This window comes from Mustelus asterias, chromosome 2 (assembly GCF_964213995.1).
Source record: "Mustelus asterias chromosome 2, sMusAst1.hap1.1, whole genome shotgun sequence".
Taxonomy (NCBI): domain Eukaryota; kingdom Metazoa; phylum Chordata; class Chondrichthyes; order Carcharhiniformes; family Triakidae; genus Mustelus; species Mustelus asterias.
In genome coordinates this window covers 105,370,813-105,394,729 of record NC_135802.1, presented here as the reverse complement: position 1 = coordinate 105,394,729, position 23,917 = coordinate 105,370,813, and positions in this window count along the sequence as shown.

Sequence of the window (23,917 nt, the reverse complement as noted above, 5' to 3'; positions counted from 1 at the left end):
GCCACTTTCAGAATGAGAAAGAATCTACTTATTTTGCGTTGAATTTGGAGCCATAACAAAAGAATTATGCAGAGCTACATGCATTGCAAAGGTCATTTTATAACCCTGTAACACTGCTGCTCCCAATGGCATCCCCAGCATCTATGGCAAAGTTTAAGATAAATGAGGTGGTGCTGTGGGAATACGGTTTTCTGATCACTTGAGTTGTGTGGATTTTTCTTATCCATCAGAGAAGCCTCAGCAACTAGAAATTAATTGTGGCTTTCAAATAGCTGTGCATGTACACGAGATTCAGTGCGCACAGTTACTTATCTGTTGCTCCAGTGCTATGGAATTCGGTTACAATATTAATATTGTAAATTATATGCCAATGAGTTATTGATGTGGTTAAGTTTACAACTGTAATGTAGATATTGGTGAAGCTCACTGGCAAGCATCTTGTAAAGAGAGACCACAATTATTGCAGACCCAAGTTTTATTGAAAGATTTGCATTTATAAAATCTTTCGGACAACTCAAAATGTTTCACCACTATTAAATTACTTCTGAAATGCAGACAAGGTTATTATGTCGGCGAATACAGCAGTTTGAAAGTGCACTGCAAGGTTCCACAAACAGCTAATTTTCTTTTGGTGGTGGTACACTGGAAGGTTTTGTGTTCACATCAGTAGACAGATCGAACCTGGGTTTAATATCTCTTTTGAAAGACAGCAGGTTTAGGGCTGTATTTTAACTTTCTGAGTTGTCAGATTGGGGGCTCAATAGCATGTGGGAAACCAGTAAGTCAGGGTTTCCCCACACACAGTACGTGAGATGTCAGTGACAGGTTACCCATCTGACAGTCTGCCTGCCTGCTTGAGAGAGGCTTGGCTTCCAGCTGTTGGGGCAATTCTGAAGAAGTAATTGCAGGATTAGGTCAACCTAAGCCCAACCTATGGGTGGTACAGGGGGTTGTTCCATCCCCAGAGTGGGTGGGGGATGTCCTATCGCAGGAAATTGGTGAGGCAGGCATGCTAATCCAGCAGGTAAATGGAAAAGTGCTGACATCCTGGATCCAACAATCCTCACCTCCATGTAACTGCCAGCATTCCTGAGGCATGGAAAATCTGCCCATCCAGAGTTAGATTTGAAAGTGAATAAAACGAGGTTTACACACCACTCACTGCTGTTAAAACTGAAACAAAGCAGTTGAGATTCAGATTTTTAAACCTACAACCTGATCCCAACCTACCCATTTTTGAGCATCTCCAATAATTTGACTTGATTTGATTTGATTTGATTTATTATTGTCAAAAGTATTAACATACAGTAAAAAGTATTGTTTCTTTGTGATTTTTATTAATGACTTAGAGGAGGGGGCTGAAGGGTGGATCAGTAAATTTGCTGATGACACCAAGATTGGTGGAGTAGTGGATGAGGTGGAGGGCTGTTGTAGGCTGCAAAGAGACATAGATAGGATGCCAAGCTGGGCTGAAAAATGGCAAATGGAGTTTAACCCTGATAAATGTAAGGTGATTCATTTTGGTAGGACTAATTTAAATGTGGATTACAGGGTCAAAGGTAGGGTTCTGAAGACTGTGGAGGAACAGAGAGATCTTGGGGTTCATATCCACAGATCTCTAAAGGTTGCCACTCAAGTGGATAGAGCTGTGAAGAAGGCCTATCGTGTGTTAGCTTTTATTAACAGGGGGTTGGAGTTTAAGAGCCGTGGGGTTATGCTGCAGCTGTACAGGACCTTGGTGAGACCACATTTGGAATACTGTGTGCAGTTTTGGTCACCTCACTATAAGAAGGATGTGGAAGCGCTGGAAAGAGTGCAGAGGAGATTTACCAGGATGCTGCCTGGTTTGGAGGGTAGGTCTTATGAGGAAAGGTTGAGCGAGCTAGGGCTGTTCTCTCTGGAGCGGAGGAGGCTGAGGGGAGACTTAATAGAGGTTTATAAAATGATGAAGGGGATAGATAGAGTGAACGTTCAAAAACTATTTCCTCGGGTGGATGGAGCTGTTACAAGGGGGCATAACTATAGGGTTCGTGGTGGGAGATGTAGGAAGGATATCAGAGGTGGGTTCTTTACGCAGAGAGTGGTTGGGGTGTGGAATGGACTGCCTGCAGTGATAGTGGAGTCAGACACTTTAGGAACATTTAAGCGGTTATTGGATAGGCACATGGAGCACACCAGGATGATAGGGAATGGGATAGCTTGATCTTGGTTTCAGATAAAGCTCGGCACAACATCGTGGGCCGAAGGGCCTGTTCTGTGCTGTACTGTTCTATGTTCTATGTTTCTTGTGTGCTACACAGACAAAGCATACCGTTCATAGAGAAGGAAATGAGAGAGTGCAGAATGTGGTGTCACAGTCATAGCTAGGCTGCAGAGAAAGATCAACTTAATGCAAGGTAAGTCCATTCAAAAGTCTGACAGCAGCAGGGAAGAAGCTGTTCTTGAATCAGTTGGTATGTGACCTCAGATTTTTGTATCTTTTTCCCGATGGAAGAAGGTGGAAGAGAGAATGTCCGGGGTGCCTGGGGTCCTTAATTATGCCGGCTGCTTTGCCGAGGCAGCGAGAAGTGTAGACAGAGTCAATGGATGGGAGGCTGGTTTGCGTGATGGATTGGGCTACATTCACGACCTTTTGTAGTTCCTTGCGGTCATGGGCAGAGCAGGAGCCATACCAAGCTGTGATACAACCAGAAAGAATGCTTTCTATGGTGCATCTGTAAAAGTTGGTGAGAGTCGTAGCCGACATGCCAAATTTCCTTGGTCTTCTGAGAAAGTAGAGGCGTTGATGGGCTTTCTTAACTATAGTGTCGGCATGGGGGGACCACGACAGGTTGTTGGTGATCTGTATGCCTAAAAATGTGAAGCTCTCGACCCTTTCTACTTTGTTCCCGTTGATGTAGACAGGGGCATGTTCTCCTTTACGCTTCCTGAAGTTGATGATAATCTCCTTCATTTTGTTGACATTGAGGGAGAGATTATTGTTGCCGCACCAGTTCACCAGATTCTCTATCTCATTCCCGTACTCTGTCTCATCATTGTTTGAGATCCGACCCACTACGGTGGTGTCGTCAGCAAACTTGAAAATTGAATTGGAGGCGAATTTGGTCATACAGTCATAGGTGTATGAGGAGTATAGTAGGGAGCTGAGAATACAGCCTTGTGGGGCACCGGTGTTGAGGATGATCGTGGAGGGGGTGTTGTTGCCTATCCTTACTGATTGTGGTCTGTGAGTTAGGAAGTTCAGGATCCAGTTACAGGGGGAGGTGCCGAGGCCCAGGCCACGGAGTTTGGAGATGAGTTTTGTGGGAATAATGGAGTTGAAGGCTGAGCTGCAGTCAATAAATAGGAGTCTGACATAGGTGTCCTTGTTACTTAGGTGTTCCAGGGTTGAGTGCAGGGCCAGGGAGATGGTGTCTGCTGTGGACCTGTTGTGGTGGTAGGTAAACTGTCGTGGATCCAGGTAGTCCGGGAGGCTGGAATTGATTCATGCCATGACTAGCCTTTCGGAGCACTTCATAATGATGGTTGTCAGAGCCACTGGCTGATAGTCATTAAGGCACGCTGCTTGGTTTTCTTAGGTACCGGGATGATAGTGGTCTTCTTGAAGCAGATAGAGACCTCAGATTTTTGTAAAGAGAGGTTGAAGATGTCTGTGAATACCCCCGCCAGCTGATCCGTGCAGAATCTGAGTGCTCGTCCGGGTATCCCAACCTGGCCAGTTGCTTTCCATTAGTTGACCTTCGAGAAGGCTGCTCTGACATCTGCAATGGTGACCCCAGATACAGGTTCATCCAGCGCTTCCAGGGTGGAGGGCATGTTCTCGCTGACCTCTTGCTCAAAACGGGTGTAGAATGCATTGAGCTCATCAGGGAGGGGTGCTTTGGAGCCAGCGATTTTACGTGCCTTCATCTTGTAGCCTGTTATGTTTTGTAGACCTTGCTATAGTCGGCAGGGGTCAGTGTGGCTAGCCTGGAACTCTAGCTTGGTTCGGTACTGTCTTTTGGCATCTTTGATGGATCTTCTTAGATCGTATCTGGTTTTCTTGTAAGTCGCCTGACTTGAACGCCTCAGACCGTGACTTCAGCAAGCAGTGGATATCCCTGTCCATCCATGGTTTCCAATTGGGGAACACACAGATTTGCTTTTTTGGCACACAGTCTTCTATACACTCACTAATGAAGTTAGTTACTGTAGTGGCGTACTCGTTCAGGGTACTTCAGGGTATTTAAAAACAGAGTTTTTAAATACCCTGAAGTATTTCAGGGTCAGTATTTACTGACTGGCCAGTACTGGTCAGTATTTAAAAACAGAGTTTTTAAATACTGACCAGTCCACTGACTCCAAGCAGCCCCTTCGGAGATCATTCAATTCCTCAGACCAACATTGCATGACTTTCTTTGATGGATTGTCCCGCTTCAGTTTTTGCTTGTAAGCCGGGAGCTGGAGCACAGCCTTGTGGTCTGATTTGCCAAAGTGTGGGCGGGCGATAGAGCGGTAGGCATGTTTGATATGAATAATGAAACAATAATGAAACATTCCTAGTGTTAACCTAGATTAAATGTACAAATTCTGGAGTCAGACTTGAATTGATGTAGAGGTACCAAACTGACATTTTAACGCAGACACTTAATTTGGTTTCACATCTCTGCAAAGTTAAGGGCAGAGAAGTGCCATACAATTGCATTAAATATCTGCTCATATCACCTTTTCTATTTTTATATACCATGAATGTATTTGTGTCTTTTTATCAGATACAATAAGGACAAATGGCAATTATATCTTAGTACAAATACCAAGGTTAATATTTACAAACTGCATAGCTTTAATTGAAGTGCATTTTCATTTGAAAGCTGCTTGTCGGTCTCAAGCCATGAGCCCATTGTGTTATCAAAGAAATCTTACTTTTAACTTAATTTATATTCCCTAATATTCCCTGAGACCAGTGACGGTGAATTGAGAGTAAAATATTTTTTGATCAGGATAATTCTATATTTCACTTCGTGAAATATAGAATTTGAGAAGATGAATGATGACACCTATAGCCAAAGAAATTAAAAGATGAGAAGAGAGGCATCTCATGGAATCATAAAATCTTACTGCACATAAAGAGGCCATTCAGCCCATCATTTCTATGCAAGCTCTGTGCAAGAATGAATCAAATTATGCCCACATACCAGCCTTCTCCTTATTAGCCTGAAATAATTCATTACAAATATATGTCCAGTTGCTTTTTGAAAGTTACTGTGGAGTCTGATTTTGTCACATATTCAGATAGTTAATTCCAGATCTGAAGATCCCACTGTGTGAAGAAATTTGTCACGCTATACAGACAAAACATACTGTTCATCGAGCACATAGGGGAGAAGGAAAGGCGAGGGTGCAGAATGTAGTGTTACAGTCATAGCTAGGATGCAGAGAAAGATCAGCTTAATATGTGGTAGATCCATTCAAAAGTCTGATGGCAGCAGGGAAGAAGCTGTTATTGAGTCGATTGGTATGTGTGGTGAACCATAGATGGTCAGCACTATGGGTACTGAACCATAGATGGTCAGCACTATGGGTACTTGTAGATATGTTACTGTTGTCACTGTTGGGGTTAGGGTTGGGGTGTTCTACCTGTTGATATCGTTCTGTGGTACACTCCAGTTGGCTCCGCCTACCTGGAGGAGTATAAAGGTCACTGCACTGCCTGGTGACCCTTTAGTCTGGGATTGTATTGTATATAGTATGCTCCATTCTTGTTATTAATAAAAGCCTTTATTTCCCGGGTACGATCTAGCCTCCCGAGTGATTTAATCGCGCATCAGTATGTGACCTCAGACTTTTGTATCTTTTTCCCGAAGGAAGAAGGTGGAAGACGGTATGTCCGAGGTGCGTGGGGTCCTTGGTTATGCTTCTCTCACATTATCAACATAGCAATTGTTTAATAATCCTCCGTGTGCCTGATTAAACACTGGCCGTCATTGTGAGTGGGAGGCCTGGGCACACATTGTGCAAGCCATAACTTGCAGCTCATCATGTTCTGACCTTTGAAAATGATGTCTGCAAAGAGTGATCAGTGAGCTAATTGCATATCTTGCTGTTGTTGCCCTAATGTGAGGAGTGGGTGGGTGTAAGGAGTACTAAGGGGAGTTAAATATGCTATGTGAGTGGCAAGGAACACTGTAGATGCAGTTTCAGGGTTGAAAGAGTGAAGCTCTACATTTGCTTCTTAATGGTGAAAGTCAAGGCTTTGCTATATATTTAGAAAAAGCTGGGCACCTCTAATTGTTACTGTGATCCTTAGTGATTTATCATTTTGAGCTAAGATGCAGGTGAAAGCTGCAAGTAAGGAGGCAATGAGCAAATTAACCTCGACTGCAAGAGGGACCAAGTGTCGGATTAAAGAGGTGTGCGGTTGATTGAAACCTATGTGAGACCTCATGTGGAAGTTTGTTTGGTCTGTTTCTTTCCTTGTCAAGGGTTGCAGTAGACCTCATGAAGTGTTGGTGACCAAAGTGCACAGGACCTCATTGAAAGACCTGGGTCTTAGTACATGAGGTGAGTGTGAGTAGAATGGGCCTGTGTGCCGAGGACTGTGAGGCTATCATGTGAAGTATCAGCAGCTCCAACAGTGCTTTGCAGATTCCATATAGCAAAGGTGTTTACTTTGGCTGAGGTGTGCAGAATGATGAATCACAGTCTCAAACTAATTTTAAGGTCATCTAGGACTAAGACTTATATCTGCAGTTGGAGGGTCTGGAGTGGTTGCTAGTCAACACCCCATAATATATATAGGTGAGGCACTCTCAGTGAGTGCCTCAAAACCTCTTGGCATGATAAAGCCGTTAAAGGACATGCATTTATTATGGGGGAGTGGTGATCGTGAGGCAGGGACACAACATTCCCACATAGCGTTGCATGGAGCAGCAATGTCAAGGGACAAAATGGTGTTCTTGTGCTGCTGCTCTCTGTGGGCCCATACATTGGTTCTGCCTGAAGGAGCTCTCTGGAAGATTTGTCCCCCCTCCCACCCCCTCTATTGGAAGCAGGTGTGAGCGTGACATGGGTGCATCTGTATCAAGGTAAGATTTGATATTGCTTCCAAGTTGCCATACACATGGACTTTGTGAGGGCATGGGAAAAATCTCATTTCTACTTACAGGTGTCCAAGGTTGAGGGGGTGCTTTGCAAGTTCTAATGTATACATGCAGTACCAGAATATCAGCATTGCTGGGCACGCAAAGAATCAAATCACCAGCCGGGCAGACATTAAGTAATGCAATTTAATTTAGTTATCATAAATCAAGATACATTAGAGCAAAATATAATGTCTGTTAGCAAAAAGGACCTGGAGCCTACCAGCCAGCAGAGGATAGAAAACTAAATAGTAAAGGATATGTCTTGGCAGCTTATTCTGTCTGGAATCTGTTAGCTATAAAATTGGCAAGAGCTTCTCTGCCGCATCAAACCTTTGCAATGGCCTCTGCATGTTTCTCTGTGAAATCCTGGCCCTCATCATAATCATCCCTTTCATCATCCTCATCATCGAAGGAGACGTCTTGGTCCTCCATGTCTCCGTCAGCCAAGACTTCCTCCCTTTGTAGCACGTGGTTGTGTTGAGCACAGCAGATAACAATGATTTGGGACATTCTTCGATGAGTATTGGAGAGTCCCTTCTGAGCATTCCAAACATCAGAACCTTATCTTTCGGAGGTCTAACGTCTGCTCAATCATGGACCTTGTGGAGGCACGTGCATCAATATACCTCTCCTCAGCAGCACTGTGCAAATGGCAAACTAGTGTCATTATCCAGATCTCCTGGGAGTATCCCTTGTCACAAAGGAACCAGCCCTGCTATCGCTGAGGTCCTTCAAAAGCTTGTGGCACCTGTGAATGGGTAAGAATGCAGGCTTCCTGAGATCTCCCGGGGAATTGAGCACAAACATGTAGGATTTGTCTTCTGTGATCACATATCAGCTGCACCTTTCCTGTTGATGAATGTTACTGGCAGTTGCTAGGAAGCGCTCAAGGCTACATGTGTGTAGTGAATCACCCCTCACACTTGCGGGAAGTCTGCAATTGCTGCAAAACCCAATGTTCTTGCAGCCAGGCTTTTGTAATCCAGCTGGAATTGGACAAATTGATGCTCTCTCTTGGACAAAGCATCTGTCACCTTCTGGATGCACCTACATGTGCCTGACTGGGAGATGTCATATAATCCACAGTGGAGTCCCAGAAGGAGCCCACTGGCAAAGAAGTTTAAGGTAGTGGTGACTCTTAATGCCACTGGCGTGGGATTGCCTCCAAGTCCTTGCCAAAGTAGATCATTGTGGAGAAGCTGGCAGTACTGAGCAATCACATTCCGCGACATCCTAAATTGCTACCTGTGTTGCCTTTCACTCATTTGTAGGTAGCTGCACCACTTGTGTTATACAGGCCAATGCTCACCATCACACTAGCCCCTGGGAATTAGCATCCTAACTTTCTTGAGGCCTCGCTGTCTCTTGCTGCTCAGGCTGTTGCTCCTCCTGGCCCTCTGTCAACCTACTCAGGTCCTTCCTCCTCCTCATCTGTACCAAATCCAGTAGAAAGGCAGGGTTACCAGGAGCCAGCATCATCTAGGCCTCAGTGGATCTGTCAATGAATTGCAATAATCATTCTAGTGAGCATATTCTTTTCAGCCTTGCCTCCATCTCAGAACCACAAAGCCAGTGCTCAACCCTGTGCCCAGATTCAGTCTAGACCTGGCAACTTCACCCCACCCCTTCCAGGTGAAGCACATCCTGAAGAAAAAGAGGATTGTTCCTCCCATTCATAAATGACTGTGCAATGGAGACATTGTTTTTTGACTAGAGTGATGATAGGCATATTAGAAAACCCTTCCTTTGACATTATTCAATACCCTATGGACTTGAAAGAGAGACCATTGCCTTAGCAGCATAGAAAGACTTACCACGTGAGTCTGTGTCAGCCATGACTATTCTACCCGGGAAGATGGAGGTTTGGAGTCATGAGTTTGCTGCCGTCCACCAGCCATTCCCCTTGGAGACATCCACCTCCCTCCTATCCTTAATGCCTGGCTCTGACAACAGCAGAAGAGAAACCTCACAGAATGAACAGCAGCTCCATACTTTGCTGGGATCTCGATGTTATGAGACCTGACAGTTAGGGAGCAAACCTGCTGCCATGTGGGCTTCACCATAGACAGGAGATTATAACTGAGCATGGTTATCACACAGATGCCTCATGATTATCTGAGTGTCTCTGTAGTCAGCCAATTCTGCTCACCTTATATTCCACCCACTTGAAAGGACCTTTCTCTCACTTTGAGGAGTTGTGTTGTATGGCAGAGAGTACAAGAATGGTGCACATCACATTCCAGACTCACTCCACCACCTTCTACTCTCTCCTTGTCATCCACCAAATTCTCCCATCACCCTTCACTCACCCAATGTAATCATTCCTTTCCCCACTGTCAACCTTGAACCTCCTCCAGTTAGCCTTGAACCTATAAACATGCCTTCTCTCTCCTCTCTGAGCCTACACCGTTACCATTCTCATGCCCACCCTGACACTGACCTCTCCCATTGTCCAAACCCCTGTCTGCTCTACCTCCCCATGAAATCTTCACCTGCCCAACTATTTTCCTGGACCTGCCACCCTATTGAATCTCAACCCTTACTCTCATTGTAACTGTTCCCTCTGATGACCAATAGTCACAGTTCAACACCAGGACCCCACCATAGACAGCATGGACTTCGTCATCTGGGATCATCTTCCTCCCACTATCCCTGCCTGGAAAGTACCCCCACCACCACCCAACCACAAGCAAAGCCTTTCCTTCCATCCCAGAATGAAAAAAAACAGTTCAGACTAGTATTCTTATTCCCCCATTTTACTGGTGTTCCATTCTAAAGCTTTAAAGACCAGTTCAGACCAATATTCTTATTTCCCCGTTTTACTGTTTTTCCTTGTGGGATCCCATATCCTCGCACCCTCACACTTCCTCGCTGCCTCTCTTTCTGTCCTGGACAGTCTGTCTTCCTTCACCAGACAACATTCCTGCCTGACTCCCACTTAGCCTGCAATCCCTGTCCTGCCTCCACACTACCCTTTCCCCTTAGCCTTTCTCCCATTTCCAGACTCTGCTCCACCCTTTTCCCCTTTAGCCTGCCTCCCAAGTCCAGCCTCTGCTCCACTTTTACCCGCTGGTCCTGCTTCCCTTGTCCAGCTTTCACACATTTAGGCCTATTTACATTCAATCTGAGTCAACAGGCTCAGATTTGTGAATGGTCCCCAAGAACGCCATCTGCTCACTTCAAAGTCGTGGAAGAAGTCAAGCTCTCCAGGGTCACACCACTCATATACAGTTGTAAATGTGAAGGTGCTAATTTCACGCTGATGGGGAACTTCATTCTAGTAAGCTGTCCTTTTAATAAGCATGCATGACATGCTAATGCATGAAGAGGGGTTTCCTGACATTGTTCATCAGGAAGCTTGACCCATTTTTAACCTACCTCTCAAGTCCTGAGAACTGAATTGCAAAGGTTCATCCTGCTGTCGGGAAACAGATTTTTGGCCTCCTGCCAAATTAAATTCCCCCATCCGGCAAGCTTCCCGCTATTGGCGGGGCCAAAGATTCTGCCCTTACTACTGCAAATAAGGAAACATATATTAATGGGTGCAACATCAGGATTATTCAACAATGGTAAATGAATGGAATTTGTCTGTCAGAAATTTAGATCAGCCTGTAATCTTCCTACTTCACAGAAGTCAGTGTAACATCATAGAAAAGAAGCAGAATGATCCTTAACAATATTGCATAATATGGTTATTGTTACTGAAAGACAGTATACTCTTCCTTTCTAATTACCACACAAGGCCATTTATATATTCAATCATGCTCTTAAACTCAGCTGATCAGAAATAAAACAGATATATAAGATTACGATACCACAAAGGTTAGGGTGTTGTAAGCACGAGAGCTACACTCCTGGGGCAGAATTTGTTCAACTTAGTTGCTGTCAAAATGGCAGGATCATTAGTGGGCGGCACAGTGGCACTGCTGCCTCATAGTGCCAGGGACCCAGGTTCAATTCCAGCCTTGGGTGACTGTCTGTGTGGAGGTTGCACCTTCTCCCTGTGTATGTGTGGGTTTCCTCCAGGTATTCCGGTTTCCTCCCACATTCCAAAGAGTGCAAGTTGGGTTGATTGGCCGTGCTAAATTGCCCCTTAGTGTCAAGGGGATTAGTAAGTTAAATTTGTGGGGTTACGGGAATAGGACCTTGGTAGGATTGTTGTTCGTGCAGGCTCAATGAGCTGAATGGGCTCCTTCATCACTGTAGGATTCTATGATTCCATGAATCCATTACAACCTCCAGTGGACTTTGCCTGAGTTATGACATTGACAACTCTCTTCTGGGTTTCCCAGCCAATCAAAGAGGTAGAGAGCGATGTCTTCCTGGATCTATCAAAGGAGGGATTTCTAGTTAAAGGTACTCCAGCAGGGGTTATGGCTGAACTGGACATGGATTTTTGAGGCTGCAGTAACCACAGAAATGGAGAGGAGACTTTGGAAGGCTTAATCCTTGGTCTTTCACCCTTACCTGGAAGTCCTGCTGTGGGATTTGAGAGGCTGCAGTGAGGTGAGCTCCCCAAAGGATAGGAAGAAAACACCCTCTTCAACCAAGCAGGTGTAGATGCAGGTGACCAAGGAACTCAGCAGCAGAATTGCATTCCCTCCAACCTAGAGACAGTGCACCAAGAGCATCCCTGGAGGTTGGGAAAGGTGAGTGGTGTAACAGTTTCAGGTGTCAAACCCCACATTCTGACTTTCCTGCACAGACAATGCACCTTGCAGCTGCATAAAAAGTATTTAATAATATTTTTTGTAAAGTCATGTTTAAGTCATTTAAATCAGGTTACTCACTGGTGGAAGACAAGACAAACTTATTACAAATTCATATTTTTGGTAATAATCCCAGTTTCAAGGTAGTGGTAAAACACTACCAAAATATCATAAATTCATCAAGGAGTACTTGTTAAATGGAATGAAAAATAGGAAATGATGCATTTTATTATGCTGTCCATTCATGGAAGATTTTATACTTGTGATTCTGTTAATTAAGTTTCATGGAAACTTCAATTGTAACCCAATGAGCACAAACATTTTAGGCATAATTTTCTAATAGCACCTTAAACAGATACCCTAGCCTCCTGATTTTTAATTTTACAGTTGACAGATGGCATGGACGTAATTATATGATCTTGAACAATCTTTTGATTTTATCGCTTTAATACCACTAGGGTCATGTGCTAATGCAAATTATTTGCATTTCAACACCACTATCCAAAGTTAGACCACTAATGATTTATATAATGCAGTACTTCCCATCTTTCACGATGGCTTGAGTGGTGGTTGTCGGAACATTACTTACTTTCCAAGCTTTTTGTTTCCTGTCAAAACATGTTAGAGTGACATTAACGAATTTGGCTTGAGTAAGTAAATTTGGTAATTTAATTAGACAGGCAAATTTCATTCTGAAAATATTACAATAGGAAAAAAAATCTACTTTGTTGAAATAATCCATGGCAACACACATGAGACTGAAAACCTGAACAAAGGTTCACAGTGGGTGTGCTGAGCAGCAGAGATATGAAATAGTATTTCAATCATTTTGATATAAATATTGGCATCACACGGGCCAATGACTTGCAATCAGTTAGAACTTGGCACATTTTCTCTCAGCAGAAACACATTCTGTACTTCAATTGTGGCAAACATTGATCATCTGACATACCAAGAGGCTGAGGATTATTCTTTCAACATGTTTAATTCGACTGGAGGCAAATTCTAAGAAGCTGAAATGGTGTCTCAATATAGTAGAACTAAAGTATTGTTAGGAAACACCATTTGTTATATTTAATATTTTTGATTTGTCTAATTTTAAAGGGGAATTATTGTCAACAATTTCAAGGCTGAGCTAGTGCATCGGATTTTGCTTAGTGGTACTGATATACAAAGGACATTTATGTTAGAACGTTGTTTGAATGGGGTGTTGAACAAACAAAACACTTAAAACACTATATAACAATTGTCACATGGTCTGGCAAGTGAAAACTGAAAATTATGTTTCCACAGTTGTCATACCATCCCCAGAGTCAAAGAGGCATTTTGGAAACCAGACAGTTAACATGCAACGATGATATCATATGTCTTCAGTTGATGGTTGAAAATCATTGGTATGCTGCTGCAGTAATAATAGTGGCTGCTGCAGTGAGTCATGTGGCTGTCACTGCTTGGTGCTTGCATGAATTCATAGATACGGCCTATACAACAATCTATTACAGCTGCAATTCTGTAGTGTGAGTTAAATTGAGTTCTTATGCCTTGACTTTTTTTGTCAGTTTAAGGTGTTTTATATATTGTTGATTCAAGAAAGCCAATTCTGCACATGGCTGGCTTTGACCCAAGCTTAAATAACATAATCTACAACAGACAGGAATCTGCCAATAACAGTAAATACTATGAAATAACTATGTGCACCAGTTTGAGGAGCTGAAATGGATCTGAATTTAATTGTAAATTTAAAGGTGCACATAAATTGTGATACTAAAGTATTGTTACAATCCCTATAGAGACTGATAATTTTTAAAAAGAGATGAATTTTACAACTGACAGAAATAACCAAAGGGCAAGCTTACAGATTTTGAGACTTTTACTGTAATAAAGAAATTAGAATCAACATAAATCAGACATCACCTAATAGACAATTTATACATTGAACTGAAGAAAAGACACTTTAACACCAACGAACTAATGCAATCAGGGTGCATCTTACATCTCCTTTTGTGGTACATCACACCTCTGGCAGATATATACAAGGTCCGTTCTCAAGATGCTTCCAGCTTTCCAACAGGTCCACTTCTTCATGCTGCACCAGGTATCCTTCAAAAAATCATCCCATTCTGCCTAAATAAACCAACTTCTACCAGCAAGAACCTACTCAGTAATTCTTTATCCCTTGAATCTCCTAAAGTCCTTTCTGTATAATTTTCTTCCTTTTGAACAAAGAACTAGCTCCCACTAGCATCCTGCTAGGCTTTCAACACAAGCACTGTCTTTTTTTACTCTTCGCAGCAGCAGCATTGTCTCTCTCTCTCTTTCTCTTGTGTCTCTTTGCCTCTGTATCCAAAAAGCAGCTGCCCTTCTCTGTGCCAATTTCAATAGATTATTGTTTGGGGTTTCTTCTCCCATAACAACCAGATCAGATGGACTTGTCTCTGGGTCGAGGTTTTTTACGATCACCAGACACCCTATCCAGAATATTCAATTTCACCTTATATTAAAGGAGATATTTCATAGAATCCCTACAGTGCAGAAGGAGGCCATTCAGCCCATCAAGTCTGCACCGACCACAATCCCACCCAGGCCCTATCCCCTTAACAACATGTATTTTCCCTGCTAGTCCCCCTGACATTATGAGGCAATTTACCCTGGCCAATTAATCTAGCCCGCACATCTTTGGACTGTGGGAGGAAACCGGAGCACCCGGAGGAAACGCACGCAGACACGAGGAGAACACGCAAACTCCACACAGTCACCCGAGACCGGAATTGAACCCTGGTCCCTGATGCTGTGAGGCAGCAGTGCCATCCACTGTGCAACCATGCCGCCCAAAACATAGCCATTTGTAAAATCCTGCAGTTGTAACAATATATTTTTCTAAACACATTTTCATTTTAAAGGTTAGCTTTCAGGAATTTTTTGGTTATTATAATTTTGAAATTATAAAGAATTACTTCAAAAATTGTGGCAAATTATGGCAAATTCATACCATCTTGCAATAAATGCCCTCCTGTCAAATTGTCTCTCGTTAATAAACTTACAAACAACAAAATCTATTTCTGTTGATAATTTAAAAATCAAAAGTAGCAGTTTGGAAGAACAATGTTATAGATGTTTAATTAGCAGGAGTTTTGAATATACAGATATACTACAAACCTCAGCTTTCACTGTATCAGAGCTGCTGGTTTAAGACTAACTGATCAGAACTGTACAAAGAGACATAAATGGAAACTTTTTTTGACAAAAGCAAGAACGATTTTTCTTGAAAATATTATGTTGAAGTATATTAAACAGAACAAGTAATACTAAAGATCATCTTGATGATATTTAAACTTTACAAATGCAATCTTTAAAGGGTTCTTACATCTTACACTGATAAATAATTCATTCCTATCTTGAATCACATTTGATATACTGCATAATCAGTTATTCATTTGTCTGCCATACAGAACAACTTAAGTCTACTTTTCTGCTTCTATCATTTGCCAATCATTTGCTAATTTTCTTTGTTGAATGTGATCTCTCTTAGAATTGACCTTAAGAGAATTCATATTCTGTGAATCTTAAATTTACCCTATCCTGATTACTTATAGTAGAGAGTGAAAGCTCCAGATAACCAATAGAGTGCAAAGTTGAAATAGGATGGGGGGTGGGGAGAAGATTTATCTTGCATGTAAATGTTAAGTCTTGAACACTTGATTTTTTTTATTTGGCAAAATATCTAGGCATTTTAAAAGAATTTGATTTCTGTGCACTTGTGACGTGACATATTTTCATTTTGAAACAAAATAATGCATGTTTGCATTACATTTTTTAATTTATAGTGTTTGAATAACAAATCTAAAATGTTTATCATTTATATGTTGTTATGTAGCCACTAAGGGGTTAACATGAGTAGTTTATAAAAGAGTATCTTTATTTTGAATTTTATACATAAATTTATGTTACACAGACTTTTTTATTCATTCATGGGATGTGGGTGTCGCTGACTGGACCAACATTTATTGCCCATCCCTAATTGCCCTGAAGGGGCAACCACATTGTTGTGGATCTGAAGTCACATGTAGACCAAACTAGGTAAGGACAGCAGATTTTCTTCCCTCAAGGATATTAGTGAACCAGATGGGTTTTTTCACGACAATCAACAATGGTTTCATGGTCATCATCAGACTTTTAATTCCAGATTTTTATTCAATTCAATTTCACCATTTGCCATGGTAGAATATGTAAAAGTCAAAGTTATATTACTTTACAATAGATGTATTTTCTATGTGATTTATTTTCCCATTAATTAGTAGTTCAAGATATAGTTCCTCGTCATTGACATTGCCAAATATTGTAAAGAACAACTTGGGAATGATACAGAACTATAGGATACATTTTTTTGTATTTTTATTCCAATTCAATCAAATCAAGTCCAATTCAGAGTCTCAACAAGTTGAGACATTCCCGATCCAAGCTGACAAGACAGGGCTCTCACCTCCTGTCTTGGGCTTGATCTACATGATCCAAGCTGATTGGAGTAGGAATAGCTCCTTCTCCAAGGCTTGATCTCATTTGCATCTTAGCCAAAAGGCCGAGATGCCGCTTTTAAAAATAGCTTCAATTGAAGCTAAAATGTAACCTAATGACTTCAACCAAGCACAGCATGTCGATACTACACTTGATCTTAGCCAAAAGGCAGAGAACTATAGGATAATTTTTTTTTTATACTTTTCTAATTCAATCAAATTAAGTACAATTCAGAGTCTCAACAAGTTGAGACATTCCCGATCCAAACTGACAAGACAGGGTCTGCAACCCTTGTCTTGGGCCTGATCTACATGAGCCAAGCTGATTGGAGTAGGCACAGGTCTTCCTCCACCAAGGCTTGATCTCATTTGCATCTTAGCCAAAAGGCCGAGACGCCGCTTTTAAAAATTGCTTCATATGAAAATGAAGCTTAAATGTAACCTAATGACCTCAACCAAGCACAGCATCCTCTTCATATTACACTTGATCTTAGCCAAAAGGCCGAGATAAAAAAAATTTTTTTAAAAATACTTTTCCAATTCAATCAAATCAAGTCCAACTCAGAGTCTCAACAAGTTGAGACATTTCCGATCCAAGCTGACAAGACAGGGCCTCCACTCCTGTCTTGGGCCTGATCTACATGAGCCAAGCTGATTGGAGTAGGTGGAGGTTTCCTCCTCCAAGACTTCATCTCATTTGTATCTTAGCCAAAAGGCCGAGATGCCGCTTTAATAACTTCTTCTTGTCATCAACTGTGAAATGGGTGTTTTTGAAAATGTATCAGAGGAAAGTTACAGGAAGTGTTACTCATTGGCTTACTCAATTATTATGTGATCAAGGCCTCACTGGGAAATTCCCATCACCAATAATCCTGTTTACATCAAATGGGAATTTCTTGTTTTTTTCGAAAAGTGGAAGATGTGAATTCTCTGTCGAAAGGCCATTCTGTGAAACACGTGACCCGCTGATTCACCTTGAACATTACACACACTTTTATCCAGTCCTGAGGTTGTTAAGGCTGAGATAAATATTTAAACTAGGCACACAATTTGAAAGTGTTGATTTTGATGCAAAATATGTTTCAGTCTTCAATGTGTTAAGTGCATCATATTTAACATGAACTAGGTGTTGTTAAGAAAATGAGGCCAGGTTGTAGGCGGTAAGGTTCTCAAGTGGCAGATTTACACCCTGGCACAGATCCATGAATATGCATCTGGCAGAGGAAAAAGATTCCTTTCAATTTTTCCTTGAAATTGTATGGGGGAAAAGAAATTAAAATATCTAAGACTTTGTATTGATATGATAGGCTGGATTCTGTGGCTGTTCACGCCCCACCCCAGCTACCAGCAAGAACAGAGAATTTGGCGCCGAGCCAAATCTCCATTCAGTGCAGTGGGACCGGAGAATCCCAGCTGCAGGTGGCTTTGGAGAATCTGATCCAAAGTTAAAGAGTGTCTCCTTTGCATTTTTATGTAATAGCTTTGGGTTGAATTTATATATTTTTTTTGTAAATTTTATTTTCACTTGACTTCCAGCCTAGAAATGTGATTATGCTGCTCCCTGGGTGGTAAACGGACTTTGACGTGTCCAGTATGGTGTCCTGCACCCTATAGATTGCACCTGAATCAGACATTAGATTTATTGCCAGCACAAATCATGAGCTCAATGGCTGCTTCAGGCCATTTTCTGAAGTTGGCCATGACTGAACAAATATAGTACAGTGGTCAATTTTTTCAAGTGCATAGTAGCCCAACCAACAGCATTTATTTTTTTCCCCCCAAAAAATTAGATATTTCAACAGAAGATGATAAAATTATTCATTGTACTGTCTATTGGGTCTTTTAATGTCTAGTCTTCATTACATTTGAAAGGATTTGGTATTTTTGCCAAGGGCTGTGATTCTATGGGATACAAGCAGTCCAAGTATGTGTGATATGCAACATTCCTCTGCATTCAGTCCAGCAAATTTCTGGAATATTTAGTTTAGCTTTAAGCAGCTTCTGTATTGCTGGCTTTTAAGAATCTTGTCTTTGGTCTGCTTAAACTCCAGGAAGTTATTCTGTGTTGACTCCTGCACTGTTAAAGTTCAGGATTGTATCCATATGTACCTCACCCACACTCCTTGTTGCAAAATACCTGAGTCTAAATTTCCTGATAGAGCATCCTGCTGTTGGAAGTTTGGCAGATGTGTGCTTCTGCCCACCTGAAGCCACACTGCTGACTGGAAAATTGAGTTGGTCAGCTCATCAGTATGTTATTTGCTGTTTCCTGCTGAAGTCTCAAAGGAAATTGGCATGTCCATGGCTAAAATGTTCACTGCCAACCATTTCTGTATTCAGTCATGAGGAAGATCTAAAGCTGTCAAAACAAGCCTTCTCTTTAAATGAAGATGGTAATGTACTGACTCTATGAACCGTCTCTCAGTATGAACTATACCAACTGGTTAAGTGGAAGGGTTGACTGCCAAGAACAATAATTAGCATTTATATTGCACCTTAATGTAGTGAAGAAGGTCCAAAGGCACGTTAAATGAGCATTATCAAACAAAAATTGACTCTGAGCCACATAAACAAAGGGGACAGGTGACCAAAAGCTTTGTCAAAGAGGCAGGTTTTTTAAGAAGTGACTTAAAGGAGAGAGAGATAGGGAGACATAAGAACATAAGAAATAGGAGCAGGAGTAGGCCATCTAGCCCCTCGAGCCTGCCCCGCCATTCAATAAGATCATGGCTGATCTGAAGTGGATCAGTTCCACTTACCCACCTGATCCCTATAACCCCTAATTCCCTTACCGATCAGGAATCCATCTATCCGTGATTTAAACATATTCAACAAGGTAGCCTCCACCACTTCAGCGGGCAGAGAATTCCAGAGATTCACCACCCTCTGAGAGAAGAAGTTCCTCCTCAACTCTGTCCTAAACTGACCCCCCCTTTATTTTGAGGCTGTGCCCTCTAGTTCTAGTTTCCTTTCTGAGTGGAAAGAATCTCTCCATCTCTACCCCATCCAGCCCCTTCATTATCTTATAGGTCTCTATAAGATCCCCCCTCAGCCTTCTAAATTCCAACGAATACAAACCCAATCTGCTCAGTCTCTCCTCATAATCAACACCCCTCATCTCTGGTATCAACCTGGTGAACCTTCTCTGCACTCCCTCCAAGGCCAATATATCCTTCCGCAAATAAGGGGACCAATACTGCACACAGTATTCCAGCTGCGGCCTCACCAATGCCCTGTAAAGATGCAGCAAGACATCTCTGCTTTTATATTCTATCCCCCTTGCGATATAGACCAACATCCCATTTGCCTTCTTGATCACCTGTTGCACCTGCAGACTGGGTTTTTGCATCTCATGCACAAGGACCCCCAGGTCCCTCTGCACAGCAGCATAGAGCAGCATAGAGACATAGAGGTTTGGTGAAGAAATTCTTGAGATTAGAACTGAGGAAGCATGCAAACCTTTGAGTCATAGGGCCCTATTTTACCATTTTGAAGTGCTGGGTGGACTTGAAACTGGGAGTGTTCCAGATCCGACTTTTAGACCCGTTCTCAGGCGCCCCCATACTCACTCTGCCTGCAAATATATCAGCGATTCTGAATCACGCTGCACAAGCCTGTGGGTGGGGCTTAACGCACCCGAAACCCTGCAGCTCCGATCGGCACCTCCAAATGCACATGCGCAGAAAAGAAAATGATGGAATGCTGCTCCCCTGCCACATCCCTCCTGGGCCGGATAATGCCTACCCCTGGCCCCCACAGATATTGCCCCACTCCCACAACATTACTGACCGCCTGATCCCCAACCCCCGCCATCCAGACCGATCGGGCCCCCCTTCCCCCCCCACTGATCTCAGGCAGAGTGGCAGCGGACCCGTCTTCCCCCCACTGATCAGAGGCAGAGTGGCAGCGGACCCACCTTCCCCGCCCCACCAATCTCAAGCAAGAGCCGTCGGACCCATCTTCCCCCCCACCCCCCCCCACCAACCGATTTCAAGCAGAGAGCCATCAGATGCTCGGCATTTACCTCCTCACGAACCCTCGCTGATGGAGCGCCCGAATTGGACTTATATGGAGCATGTCTATTTCACGCCGATTCCAGATGGGCGAACGCATTGGTAAAGGGAGAAGTGCCAGTAAAGTTAGGAGTGCAGTCCCTTAAGTCAATTTAAATGCATGCAAATCCTTGGTAAAGGGGGAACCGGCGCAGACGTGGGCGGCAAATCGCACTACTCACCTCACGCCAAACTTTACCAAGTTTTTGCGACCGAAAACGGGCACAATGCAATGGTAAAATCAGGCCCATAGTTTTACAGCACAGAAAGAAGCCCTTCAGCCCATTGTGTCTACCTGGCCATCAAGTACCTATTTATCCTAATCCCATTTTCCAGCACTTGGGTCCGTAGCCTTGAGTGCTATGGCGTTTCAAGTGCTCATCTAAATGCTTCTTAAATGTTATGAGGGTCTCCGCTACTACAACCCTTTCAGGCAGTGAGTTTCAGATTCCTATCACCTTCTGGGTGAAAAGGTTTTTCCTCAAATCCCCTCTAAATCTCCTGCTCCTTACCTTAAATCTTCGCTCTCTGGTTATTACTAAGGGGAAAAGTTTCTTACTATCTACCCTACCTATGTCACTCATAATTTTGTACAGCTCAGTCTGGTCCCCCATCAGCCTTCCTTGCCCTAAGGAAAACAACCCCAACCTATCCAGCCTTTCTTCATAGCTGAAATGCTCCAGCCCAGGCAAGATCCTGCTGAATCTTCTCTGTACCCTTTCTAGTGCAATCACATCCTTCCTGTGGTGTGGCACTCAGAAGTGCACACAGTACTCCTGCTGTAGCATAATGAGAACTTTATACAACTCCATCATAACCTCCCTGTTCTTATATTCTATACCGTGGCTCATAATGGCGAGTATTCCAGATGCTTTTTTAACCACCTTATCTACCTGTCCAGCTGCCTTCAGGAATCTTTGGAAATGCACCCCAAGGTCCCTCTAGTCCTCTGTACTTTATAGCATCCTACCATTCATTCTTTGCATTGTTAATTCCCTCAAAGTGCATCACTTTTTAGGATTAAATACCATTTGCCATTGTTCTGCCCATCTGACCAGCCCACCTATCTTGTTCTATAATCTAAGGCAGTAGTTCCCAAAGGGTGCGGCGCGCCAAACTGGTGCGGCAAGAGAGGATGGCAATTGTAGCGGGAAGATTCAAGGACAACCAAAGAAACATTTAAACATGGTTTAAACAAGCATTGTTTTATACTTTCTGGATGTCCCATGATCATATTATAAAGTAGTTGTGTTCCATGTTATGAATCAAGCACTGCTAGGAGTTGTTTTTTTTTGTTTTTGAATGTATTTCTTTTCAATAAAAAATTCGGTGTGGCGCGAGCAAATTTTTATTTCGAAAGTGCGGCCCAGTGAAAAAAGTTTGGGAACCACTGACCTAAGGCTTTCCTCCTTGCTACTGACCACACCATCAATTTTTGTGTCATCTGCAAACTTACTGATCATACCTTCCACATTTATGTCTAGATCATTAATGTACACTACAAACAGCAAGGGACCAAGGACCGATCCCTGTGGTACATCACTGGATGTGGAGATGCCAGCATTGGACTGGGGTAAACACAGTAAGAAGTCTCACAACACCAGGTTAAAGTCCAACAGGTTTATTTGGTAGCAAAAGCCACTAGCTTTCGGAGCGCTGCTCCTTCGTCAGGTAAGTGGGAGTTCTGTTCACAAACAGGGCATATAAAGACACAAACTCAATTTACAAAATAATGGTTGGGATGCGAGTCTTTACAGGTAATCACTGGACACAGGTTTCCAGTCACAAAAACTACCTTCGACCATCACCCTCTGGCTCCAGTAGAATTCGTTTGAGAGAGTAACAACTCAAGAAAGATATATGAACACTAGCTCTACATATGACACCTCCGTAGCAATGCCTGTTTATTAACAGAAAGCAAACAACAGCTGCTTTGGAAGTCTTAGATGCCCATGTTGAGAGAGATTTGTCATCTCTGACTGAGATCGGTCTGTCTTCCCATTGAACAGTGGTCCATCAGGGAGTGTGATCAGCATATATGGTCTGCCAGGTGGGTCTTTACAAGATCTACCATTCACTTTTTCAGGTCTCCCAGTTACTTTAATCTGTTACTCTGCAGAAGCAGAACCAGCATCCGATTTGGAGTTGCAATCTGTGGCCAGTCCTTCTCAGGACAGTGAATTCAGTGAAAATAACCAACTTAGAATCATGAATTAATTGGGATGATACACAGCTGATCAGCCTATCTATTCTGGTCATTCAAATACCAATAAATTATTCATAGTTAGTGATAAGAACTAAACATTTAGATGCACAAAAGGGGAGCATTATGGTGCAGACTGATTGACTATGAATAAGTATGGGAAATCTAGATAATCATGGTGGCTGGCATGAAGCAAACTGCCTTGCATAGGTTCTTCCTACACACTGAAAGTAGATGTTCTTCATAATAGGAAATGATGAGGCATGACATTGCAGTCCCTGAAAGGCATTATCTCAACATGTGTTTATATATTCAGAGCCAGTATCCACAATGATTGTGTGATGCAAAGGGGCATAGAGGGCATGACCATCTTCAACTATGTCCCATATTATGATCAGAACAGTAATTCCATTTAATTTATGCACTTATCATAGAATCATAGAAACCCTACAGTGCAGAAAGAGGCCATTTGGCCCATCGAGTCTGCACCAACCACAATCCCACCCAGGCCCCAGCCCCATATCCCTACATATTTACCCGCTAATCCCTCTAACCAATGCATCTCAGGACTCTAAGAGGCAGTTTTTAGCATGGCCAATCAACCTAACCCACATATCTTTGGACTGTGGGAGGAAACCGGAGCACCCGGAGGAAACCCACGCAGACACAAGGAGAATGTGCAAACTCCACACAGACAATCTGCAAACTGCTGCTCATCCTGCCACTTGTGGAGCTGTTGGGAACTCCTTTCCAGCCAGCATGAATTCAAACTTCTTCATGTTGGCTGTCCAGTTCTCGGCCTTTTGGCTAAGATCAAGTGTAGTATGGATCGCCTGCACTTGGTTGAGGTCATTAGGTTGCGCTGAGGCTTCATATGTTTCATATGAAGCAATTTTTTAAAAGCGGCATCTCGGCCTTTTGGCTAAGATGCAAATGAGCTCAAGTCTTGGAGGAGGATCCTCCCCCTTCTCCAATCAGCTTGACTCATGTAGATCAGGCCCAGGACAGGGTGGTTTTGGTCTCCCGTCCTGTCTTGTCAGCCTGGATCTGAAATGTCTCAATTTGTTGAGACTCTGAATTGGATTTGATTTGATTGAATTGGAAAAGTATTAAAAAAAAGCTGTCCAGTTACTCACTAAGTTTATTTATTTTATTAGTGTCACAAGTAGGCTTACATTAACACTGCAATGAAGTTACTAATCCCCTAGTTGTCACACTCCGGCACCTGTTCGGGTACACCTGAGGGAGAATTTAGCATGGCCAATGCACCTAACCAGCTCATCTATCTGACTGTAGGAGGAACCTGGAGCACCTGGAGGAA